Below are 12,133 nucleotides of genomic sequence, written 5' to 3' on the forward strand. Positions count from 1 at the left end.
AATCACCCATCTGACGTGGAAACGATTGGCAGATATTGACAGTATTGGCCTGAAGAAAAGGAGACCAGGCCTAAAGATGCAAACTGGGAAACTACTGGCCCACAGACATGAAAGCTGTTGGCCCACAAACTGGGAAACTATTGGCCCACAAACTGGAAAACTATTGGCCCACAGACTGGGAAAGTATTGGCCCACAGACTGGGAAACCATTGGTCCTCAAACTGGGAAAGTATTGGCCCACAGACTGGGAAACTATTGGCCCACAGACTGGGAAACCATTGGTCCTCAAACTGGGAAACTATTGGCCCACAGACTGGGAAACTATTGGCCCACAGACTGGGAAACTATTGGCCCACAAACTGAGAAAGTATTGGCCCACAGACTGGGAAACCATTGGTCCTCAAACTGGGAAACTATTGGCCCACATACTGGGAAACTATTGGCCCACAAACTGAAAAAGTATTGGCCCACAAACTGGGAAACTATTGGCCCACAGAGCGGGAAACTATTGGCCCACGGACTGGAAAACTATTGACCCACAAACTGGAAAAGTATTGGCCCACAAACTGGGAAACTATTGGCCCACATACTGGGAAACTATTGGCCCACATACTGGGAAACTATTGGCTCACAAACTGGGAAACTATTGGCCCACATACTGGGAAACTCTTGGCCCACATACTGGGAAGCTATTGGCCCACAGAGTGGGAAACTATTGGCCCACAAACTGGGAAAGTATTGGCCCACAGACAGGGAAACTATTGGCCCACATACTGGGAAACTATTGGCCCACATACTGGGAAACTATTGGCCCACATACTGGGAAACTATTGGCCCACAGACAGGGAAACTATTGGCCCACTAACAGGAAACTATTGGCCCACATACTGGGAAACCTTTGACCAACAAACTGGGAATTTATTAGCTCAGAAACAGGGAAACTGAAGGCCCCTGAATATCTTAAAGCATCCAAACATTGCCCTAGAAACCATTGGCCCAGTAACACAGAAAGGATTATTCCTGCGACCCACACAGAAAACATTGATCTGCACACAAACATATTAACACGGCCCAGGAGTGAAACAGTTTTGAATTCTCGTCCCCTGAAAGTATTCTTTTGAAAATGAATATGTTACATTTTATGTCAGCCAGGTAACTGATCAATTAGAAGTACCGTATATCGCTGTGTATAAGGCGAGTTTTTCGTACCTAAAATGAGGGGGCTAAGAAGGGGGGTCGTCTTATACACGGAGTCGAAGATCTCACATTTTTTTCCACTGGCGATGTCAACCGGCGTCCGATAGCCAGCCCAGCATTTGACAATAAAACTTCGCATTTCGTCCTAAATAACTGTTCAAATAACTATTTCCATACATAAACATGATTTGTATCTCTTTTCCTTGAATAAAGTTTAATAATTTCTGCAAATAAAGTTGAAATGACCCTCTCCTCGATGCAGATTGTCAAACCACCTGACACGGTAAAACAATCAACATCCGTGAGTAGAGAGCCGGAAGTACCGGTAATCATTTGCATATTGCACATGTGACCTAACATGTGATAACCGGTGAAGTTGAAATCAATTCCCGCTCTTTTTACAGTTGTATTAACAAGTGTTGGAGACGGTGTGTACAAGTGATTGTGGAATAAAAACGCTGAATGTGAAGCAAACATAAGCCTAGTTAGTTACAACATAGTTAATTGGCGATTAAATTACTCACCATTGTCTCTTATATGTTATTACTTCATAAATGAATTTTATTTTACGGGCACCAATTTGGTGTCGTACCGTGTAAACACAAAATGGCGATGTGTGCCGGTGTTACACACGCGACCTATCATTGTAGAAAAAAAACAACGCAAGATAAACATATTTTTATTGCATATATAAGGTTTGTGTGCGCACTTGTGATGTGTGCGAAATACGCATCAGTCGGAAAGCGCACATTCAATCTCCAAAGTAACTAACTAACTAATTTGTGATGTCCGTGTGCGAAATACGCTACAGTCGGCAAGAGCGCGTTAAATCTTCTACCGGTATATCAGTCAGACTTGTGATGTGTTTCATTCCAGGTCGCCTTATACACGGAGTATAGGATTTTGGGTTGATTTTTAAGGCGTGTACAGGGGGGGTCGTCTTATACGTGGGGTCGCCTTATACACAGCGATATACGGTAAATATTGATTATGGACTTTTGATTGATTTTACTTGTGTAACATATTTCTGACTGATAGATCAATATTTCACCTCACGACGCACTTAGATTAGGAAGCCGGTAAGCAATTTCAAGCCTGTGTCATAGGTCACAGGGCTATCAGATCACAGTGACTGTGTCTACGATGTGGTAGCAGTAAAATGCAATACTTCTATCAAAACATGTCCATTGGGATTTTGCAATATTTAAAGTTTTGTTGATTGATGTCTAGCATGAATAAATTGCATTTCCAACCGGCAGGTTTTTATTTTTGCCCGCTCACAGTTATGTTTGAATTTGAATTCAGAATGATTCATGTGTAATAAATTTTGAAAGCCTTTGGCTATATATAGTCTGTTTTGATGTAGGGTCATGAGAAATATTTTTATTCCAACTTTGTGAAATGCTTTTCATTATTGTGTTTACAAAGGTGTGTGAGGTTTGCAAATACACCTCATCTCAAACCTTATCATTAAAGGACTGCTAGGTGTTAAAGGTATTTGCAGCCTATGTTGAAAATAAATTATGATGTAATTTGCCATGGTAATCAATCCCTTTCATTTATCAATTGCCTCACAACATTCTGAAAAATAATTTAAAAAAGTAAACACTTTTAGAAAAAATGCAATTAGTTTCAATGATGATGGTATTGATATGATAATATATAGGTGTATTGTCCAGTGAAATGAAGCTTTGATATTAAATATGTTACCCCAAAATACACACAATCCATTTGAGAAGCTTAGAAATTTACAAAATGGTTCCAAAATTAAAAAATCGACAATTCCCAACAGCCAAAACTTTACCTAACTAAAGTTCACATTTTTCAATGGTCTTTGTCCTTTTTCATGATTGTATGCTTTTGAAGCCCTGCTCCAATAGACGCACAGTAACTTGCTTGAAAAAAAATAAAATTGTTTAACTGTCCTGAAATAGAATATTGAGATATATCCATCGCACTGGAGTGTTTGTTGTTATTCTTATTCTATAATAAGGTAATTGGAAGCTGAAAATGGAATAGAGGGACCCCAGCACCCACCCTTTGAAATTTATCTTCTATGTACCCTGGCACTTCATTGTTAGATTGTGGTAGTTACTTGTTAAAAGCCTGAACCATATGATAAAACTCTCTGAGTCTTCATCCTAAATAAAACAGCTGTAGCTTATCCTTATATTAAAGATATTAATGTAACCCTATAGTCCCATTCGGAGATATGATACAGAATAAGGCATAAAACCTGATACAAAAATGCGATGAATGTCCTCCAAAGTTGATAATTTTCCATTTAATGATTGCCAGAGTCATTGTTGAAAATATGGCGACATGGCTGAGTGACCGTCTCCCCCCAATGCCCATGGCTTTGTTCACCCACACCCTCACTGGAGGGTGTCACCTATCTTCTGGAAGCTGGGCTCATGTGTTTCACCATGGGTGTGATGGTATTTACTGTGTGGAGTGAGATGTTAGCTTATTGTAGGTAAATGTTCTCCCATGACTCATTCACTATCACCGCTGGGAGTCCCTTTTTTAAGATGTTGGGGTATATCAATTTGTGATATATTTGTTTGTTTTATTTGTTTTTATTCTTATATTGAAATATTTGGGATGGCTGAAAATGTCACAGGGAGCTGAGAATGAGTGCTCACAGATCCAGTGACCGGGGTAATAATAGTGTAGCGCTATGAGCTTCCACTTGGTGAATGAAATCTGGCACATTATATAAATGCACTTATTATTTACTGATAAATTTCAACATTTACGAAATGAAGTTTCAAAAAGAGATATGTGACAAGATGGATCGATAGACTCTTGTTTATTCCTATATAGGTGAACATTGACAGACATACTGATTACTTCCTGAAGCTACAGGGAAACTTTATTAAACAAAATATAGGTTATGTAAAAGATAATTCAATTATTTGAAATTAGTTTTTCTTTTATAAGGGACTGACTGTTTGGTATTCTGGGGTGGGTGGGGGGGGGGAGATCTAAAAAATGATTGTCCCTGAAATGAAAACAGACTGTTGAAAGAAGAAAAAATGCATGTCACCAAAATGACATTGTTGCCAGATGTTTTTCTTTCAAACAATTCAGGCTTATAGTTTTTAAATAAAAACATATCTGGTTTTGTAGCTGAAAAATATCTTATCTCGATACTTAATCCCAATCACTTTGTGCAATATTCCAGCAATATCAATGGGGGGAAGGGGACAATTTAAATAGGATTCACACATTGTTCCCATATAGGGCTTCTAACCCAGGCTTTTGGTGGGAGGCTTTAACCACTTGATTACCCCACCATCCTCTCACTTATTAATAAAGAGATAGAAACATGGTGACATACGTTTCTATCACATCAGTCAGTTGATCCTCCAAGAACAGGGGACACGGGTGGCCCAGTCATCTAAGGCGCAGCGATTCACTGTGCAGAGTTGCGTCCCTTGGGCACGCCCGAAACCTATGATTGTGGGTTTGAATCCTGCTTTGCCCCGATTTTGTTTCTAGGTTTGTCAGCACCATACCCATGCTCATGGGTTTCACTGAAGTGGTAAACGTTTGAGATCTGCATCACTTTCGGCTTTCCTCCAACATTAAGCTGCCATGATATAACTGGAATACTGTTAAAAGCTGTGTTAAACCCAACTCACTCACTTACTCCGAGAACATTGACTGTGTACTTCAAATTTTCCCCTTGACAACATACCCCTCAATATAAGTTTACGCCATGTTTTATTGAGTGATACACTTCACCAAGACCTTGCACACGATGAGGGCGTGTAGCATTTTATCATAAATCTGTAATTCAGTCTTTATTACATGCCATAAATTTGGAAAATTACAGATAATATTTAGCATTTCATTACTTTATGAACCAAAACTGCTGGACATAGTTTTAATGGTGGACTATGTTTCTGATGTATTTACTTATAAGTGATCATTTGTAGAATTATGTGTGTGAACCATTCCAGAATCGTGCAGTTAATCACATGCTGTAGCACTACCCGGACAACCAGTAATGTAATCGGTGCCAGAGACTCTATTACCAGGAATGGCAATCACAGACAAAGGGAAATAACTCCGTCCCAGCTATCTGGCTGTAAGTCCATGAACAAATGGGACAATATTCATAATACGCTACCTTGTGTAATATTATAATCAGCCCACTGCATGATGACTCATTCTGCCACACTGCAAGGTCTCCCGCACCAAATGAGGAGAGAGAGGTCGGTTTCCATGACATTGTTAATTAATACACGACCTCGCCATGTTAGCTTGCTGACCTATGTCGGCCATCGTCGCAATGTCCGAACGGTCATGCATATTGCCACTAGTATAGATGCAGACACTGATTGGGATTCCTTATCTTTTTGATTTTCTCCGGATGTTGAACATGAGGAATCTAGACCAGGTTGCATTCACTTTTCATGAATTATGTAAAATACTTCGTGTAAAGATTTTCGGTTTTGATCAGAAATAATGAATTTGAAAGGTTTGAAGTGATATTATCAATGGTGTGTTGACTTTAAGTTGGTGTTGCTGTGTCGGTAATGGTATTTGGGGTGACGGGGGGGATGGGGGCTGGGGGCTGGGTTCTTGCGTCATGTCGTGTTGGTCAGAAATTCGGAAGTGGTAATGCCGTGGCGAATGTTATGTGACTTGCTTGAGTGATAGGCATTTAAACCCCCAGTTATTGATCCTGAATTAATTTACAGGCAGATCTTTGAAAAAATCTGTTTTGGGCTGTAGTACCAGGCCTGCCTCCCTTCATGGTTTCCTGGCTGTAATATGGGGCGGCAGTGGCTGTGGTCCATATTGTTGGTGTGATTAGTCACACGGAATTTCTTCAGCAGGGAGATGGGGAGGGACTCCGCTGTTGTTGTTGAAATCAGTGAGAACACCAGCAGTGGCAAAACAGCTTTGAAAGCTTGCAGAAAAGTTAATGGACTAGAAGCAGGGTAAAATATGTAGATCAAGATGGTACTGTGGTTCGTCTTCTTCTGCGCAAGGAATTCCAAGATGGACGCTTAAATGAGAGGAAGGGACTATCATTTAGGTCTAGTTGCCAGAGATTGATCGGCTGGCCTTGTGGTTAAAGCATTCATTAGCGTGAAATTGTAAAGACCTGGGGTCGAATATTGTTCCTTATTGTGATTGTTCTGCAATATAGCCTAGGACTGTCTTTGGGGTAGTGGGGTAGCCTTGTGGTTGAAGTGCTCACTTGTCATGCAGTAAGCCTGAGTTTGATTCCCAATATGGGTACATTGTGTGATCCGCATTCTGGTTTTTCAGCCATGATAATGGTGGAATATTGCTGAAATTGTCATAAAACCATACTCCGTCACTCATTAGGAATGAGTAAACATCACTAAATCACTCACACACTGACATTAATAAATGAAAGGTCAATGACAACTAACTTATGTCTTTATCATTCATGGGTTTCTAGTTGTATTCTGAAAGTATTTCAGAAACATCCCTGTCAATTTATTTATTATAGTGTGTTTGATGATGTAGTCTGAAGTATTGTCTTTCTGTTCCATTACATATAACAAAGGACTTCAGTTTTGTTTTCTTGGCCAAGATCAATCGCAAATGCTCACAAAATTTGTCCTTAAGGCTACCAGGATACACTGGTTCTAGTTTCAAATCACCCAATTCTGATCCTTTGTTTGTCAGCGCCATACATTCATGCTAATGGGGGCGGTAAGGTAGCCTAATGGTTAAAGCGTTCACTCGTCACGCCGAAGACCCGGGTTTTGATTCCTGATATGGGTACAATGTGTGAAGCCCATTCCTGGTGTCCCCCACCGTGATATTGCTGGAATATTGCTAAAACCATAATCATTCACTCACTTACACCCTCATGCTAAAGGTTTTGTCAGAATTGAAAATTAAAGTAATGGTAAAGTATTTATGGTTGTATATGACACATTAATGAGTCTTGTGGATTATCATCCTTAGGACTAATTCCAACTTTGTCTGGCACCCTTAAAGATCTGGGGTGGAATAGGTCTTCAGCCACCCATTCTTGCCGTAAGAGGCGACTGACGGGATGGATTGGTTCAGGCTCGCTGACTTGGTTGATGCATGTCATCGTATTCCAGTTGCGTGGATCGATGCTCATGATGTCAATCACTGGATTGTCTGGTCCAGACTTGATTATTCACAGACCGCCATCATATAGCTGGAATATTGCTGAGTGCAGTGTTAAACAACAAAGAAACAAAATTGTCGAAGCTGGCACTGAATAAAGATTCCAGAGAATGTATTTCACAAACTATTTTGAAATGTCATAAAAGAATGATTTGATTCAGGACCAGTGGTATAAATACTGCAGCGGCCGATATAATCAAATGTAGTCCTTCCCCAGCTTTATAGCCTTTAACACATGCCTGTATACTTATCCTGGGATTCGATACCTATAAACAACAGCTGATTGCACTGCAAGAGAACAAGACATGGAGAGATATGAATAATTAACCTCCATTGCTGCACAATGCTGTTCACCTGTACCTGCGATAATGCATTGTCATAAGCTGCGCGCAGGGCGGGTGGAGGCTGATGTACCAATTCACCTTTGACGAAACCAGGTGCGTAGGATTCTCTTTCCAGGAAGCAATCTCCCAGGGTCTTATTTATGTGCTGTGGATGGGAGCTGCATTGAAAAAGACTTAGTTGATCAATGATTGGCGATGAGGTGGTATGGTGCGATACCGACTCAGTGCTTTTGTCAGTGTCGGCAACCTTCATGGTAGATGTTCTCTGAGGATAATCAGCATCGATGTTGCTCTGGGCCGTCAGTGTCGGCTGCCACAGTGATTGACAGATACATCTCGGGGCATTTATTCACTATGAAGATGCCTTTCTAGTTTGGTATCTGATCATTGTATTGGGCTATGTTCTGGAGAGAGCTAATTTGGGCAGATTTGTTATGGGATATGTGTTGAAAAAAATGTTTCATATTTGTGGCATTGTTTTCTTGTTTACGTTTTCATGTAATGGATGAATTGTTTGACTTGGGTACATTTTATAATATTTTGTTTAGCCTTTCATGAAGGTGACCAAACTGGGGCATGCTACAAAGGGTGCAAATAGCAACAGGAAGGGGAGGTAACCCAGTGCATGGTGCCCTGCTGCACAGCGGGGTTACCCGTGAAGATCCGGGTTAGAATAGGTCTTCAGCAACCCATGCTTGACTAAAGGGCTGGGTGGTCAGACTCGCTGATTTGGTTGATGCATGTCATCGTACCCCATTTGCATAGATCAGTGCTCATGATGTCAGTCACTGCATAGTCTGGTCCAGACTTGATGATTAACAGGCCGCTGTCATATCGCTGGAATATATTGCTGAGTGTGTTGTTAAACAACAAACAAAGCATGGTATTGTAAACCAGCGCATGGTAACCTGGGCCCTGAAAATTAAACCATCTTGTCATTGTCATTGTGACTCTCATACTTTAACGTTTGATTTGATCATTGTAGGGCTACGATCGCTTTGTCGAATGGGGCCCAAATGCATAGTATGGTAACCAAATTCTGGTGAGTAGTGTAGGATGTTTGTCTGGTAACCATACTCTTTTGAAATATAACAGGGTTACAATGGGGTCAGGTTGGACCTTTTCACATGTTAAGTTTTAATAAAGGTAATGCAAGATTCTAATATGGGAATACGTGATTTTTGGATTAAAAGCAAGATCCTTGGCTGGTAACAGGGTTTAAGTAGGTTACACAGGAGTTTACGAAGGTAACCAGATTTAATGATGGTGACACATAAAATAAGAATGGTAGGGTTTAATCAGGGTTTAAGTAGGGTAACACAGTATCTTATGATGGTATTTCAGGATTGAAGTAGGGAGCACAGTTCCAGACAAGTAACAGGATTTTAAGATGGTAGCACTGAGGACATCCCATTACGTGTTCGATTCCCGACATGGATACAATGTGTGAAGCCCATTTCTGGTGTCCCTGCCGTGATATTGCTGGAATATTGCTAAAAGCGGTGTAAAACAATACTCACTCACTCACTCACTCACAGATAGGAAGTGAATTGTAATGATGAAATGTGTAAATTGTATAATGTTTACGGTGTAGACTGCTATATAAATGGGGTACCCTCTGTAACAGCGAAATGGACTCTTTAATGGACTGTTTAACAATCAAAGGGGTGGATTGTATGCCTGCCTTTCGACTGCTATATTGCTTACAAGCCTTAAAACAAGGTCATTCATCTTCATGGAGAAGCCTCTCATGTCGTGGGACTTAGTGGGGAAGGTAGACATTCTAATTCTGCACTGATCTCTTGGTAGACTTGCCTCTAAAAATGATAAACCAAAGTTCTTTTGATATGCTTGTCGATAGAGAATTAGCATCACTAGAAGTGGGTGTGTCGCAAGACGAGTAGATTGAAACAATATCAGAGTGCCACATAGCTTGCTGCAGTTTATTAGAGAAATGACATACTTACATCAGAGCAACTGCAAGCACTGTATCAATATAGGAGGAATCTGCTTACGTAAGTCAATTTTGTTACGTTTAAAATAATTTTGTGTTTCAGTTTACTTGGCTCCACACGGTAAACTATGGTTATAACGAACTCAAAGGGACCCCTAATTTTAGTTTGTCATAACCGTAATTCGTTAAGAGCATATATAGACCAAGTGGCCAGGAATAAAAAACCCGTCACTTTGTTATAAACGTGTTTGTTGTAAACATGTTTTACTGTACATTGTCTTTCCTTCCCAAGATTTGCATAAAGCATACACAGTATTTGCAATCCTTACAGGACATTTGGTGGCCCCATGCCACATGTTTTCAGAGATAGAGCAGTAGTAAACAAACATAATTCAAATATGATTGGAAATGATATATACCCCTCCTGTTTTTCAGTAGAATAGAATCTGTAATATCCACAAGACAAAATGTTCTGGTATGTAAATGTTCCTCCTTAGTAGAAAGTGCGTTAAGTGCTTATGCTTACAGGTTGACCTAGAACTTGGACAGGGTGTGATGATTGAAGCAGGAGACGTAATACACTGAGTTTTGTCCCTCTTTAAAGCTCCATCTCTTTAGACTTTCTCCCACATTAGCTGACATGCATTCATTTTGCTGAAATACTGTTCAAAGCGACATTATAAACCACTGTAACATGCTTGAAGTCTTAAAGAAAAGCTGTTTTGTATGAGTGGCGATTGCTACTGGTTGAGCAGGCCATGCTTAAACACTTACCGAAACAGGGGCGGTTAAAGCGTTCGTTCACCCAGAAGACCCGGGTTCGATTCCCGACATGGGTACAATGTGTGAAGCCCATTTCTGTTGTCCCCTGCTGTGATATTGCTGGAATATTGCTAAAAGCGGCGTAAAAACATACTCACTTACCCAAACACCTGTGTCATCACTGATTTTCAGTGATCCATCCTGTAATTGTCACTATTTTGCCCAATGGAATCAGTGTTGACTAAGAATAAAGACTGGTTATTCTCTGGCGTTGATGTTCGTAGTAATTTTCTTAAGTTGCGGCAAACAAATGAATTTCCTATCTTGGCCTGGCTGCAATTCAGCAGCCTTCAGAGGCCTGCGTGTGATTGCAGCATATGGCTGTATGAATCCCACAAACCTCGTTAGCCATAATGATCGGCTGTGCTCAAAGTTTGTGTGGGTGGGTTGGCTGAATGTTTTCGTCAATACCGTGCAACCACTTCCTTCATACCTTTATCATCACATTTAAAAAAAAAAAGAAGCCAGCTTCCACAAGGCAATATGACCAAACTTCACAACTGTCTTACATTGCTGCGTCTTTGCAAGACAGGCAGCCATCTTTGTTTCACTTCAAAGGTAATTCTATGCTGTGAAACATATCTTGTCTGCTTAACGAGCTAATGAGCTGCCGACTTGCTCCCAAACACACAAGGAAATGTGAGAAAATATGAAACTTTAATGCATTGACAGCTTGTATCGATCCTTTTCCTGTAAATGCACAAACGAGGGATCGTCTTAAGTCAGGGAGGAATTCAGGCATCGATATTGGGTTTTTGTCACTGACTCTCCAGACTGGAGCTAAGCCGGAGAGCCGGCTTTGGGGGTACCTGTGTTACTTCTTTTGAATATCAAAGTGACGTATATCAGATTGATGACCATGGGGCTGCAATGAAACTCTCAGATTTCATGCATTTTTGTTCAGAGGCAAAAGAAAGGTCCAATAACCATAATTATTTCATTACAAATGTTGATATTATCAAAATTATGATTGATTGTTTTAATCTGGAACAAGCAAGATGTTGAATGTCTGTGGAACATTTCAAGTCAGTGAAGTAAATGACGGCAGACTTCATCACAAACCATGCTGTACTGGTAGTTGTGACTTTTGAAGAGAGGATTCATTCTGAATGTTGTTCATAATTATCCACGTGTGCAAAGAGCGACTGGTTAATCAGAGGGTGATTGCATGTTGTTTTACGCTGAAGTCAGAAATATTCCAGCTATATTGTGTGACCTGTAAGTAATCAAGTCTAAACAAGGCGGAGCATTGCTATCAGGATACAGTAACTCACTTTTGATCAGAATGAACTGATTTGCATTTTAGTCAGATCTTACAACAAGAATAGGTTTGTAAGAATCTGTTCTGAGTCCCCATGGGTCTACTTGATAAGAATGTTCCAGTAAAACATATTTGTCTGTGTGGGCCAGAGTTGCGTCCCTTGGCCATGCCAGAAACCTATGATTGTGGAATAATGTTAAAAGTGGTGTGAACCCAACTCACTCACTCACTCACTCACTGTTAATTTCCCCACATGGGTACAATGTGTGAAGCCCATTTCTGGTGTCCCCTGCTGTGATACAGCTGAAATATTGCTAAAAGGGACACTCACTCACTCACTCACTCACTGTGAAGAAGGGGTGGTGGGGTAGCCTTGAGGTTAAAGCGTGGGTACAATGGGTA

General features: G+C 40.5%; 1 protein-coding gene across 12 annotated transcripts in view; it reads left to right on the top strand.

The window, feature by feature from the left end:
- The window catches only part of LOC139480537 (receptor-type tyrosine-protein phosphatase delta-like), a 396,576-nt gene that overhangs the window by 180,217 nt on the left and 204,226 nt on the right, over positions 1 to 12,133 (top strand). The window lies entirely within an intron of this gene.

The sequence above is a fragment of the Haliotis cracherodii genome, unplaced genomic scaffold (assembly GCF_022045235.1).
Source record: "Haliotis cracherodii isolate W230 unplaced genomic scaffold, xgHalCrac1.p SCAF_4, whole genome shotgun sequence".
NCBI lineage: Eukaryota > Metazoa > Mollusca > Gastropoda > Lepetellida > Haliotidae > Haliotis > Haliotis cracherodii.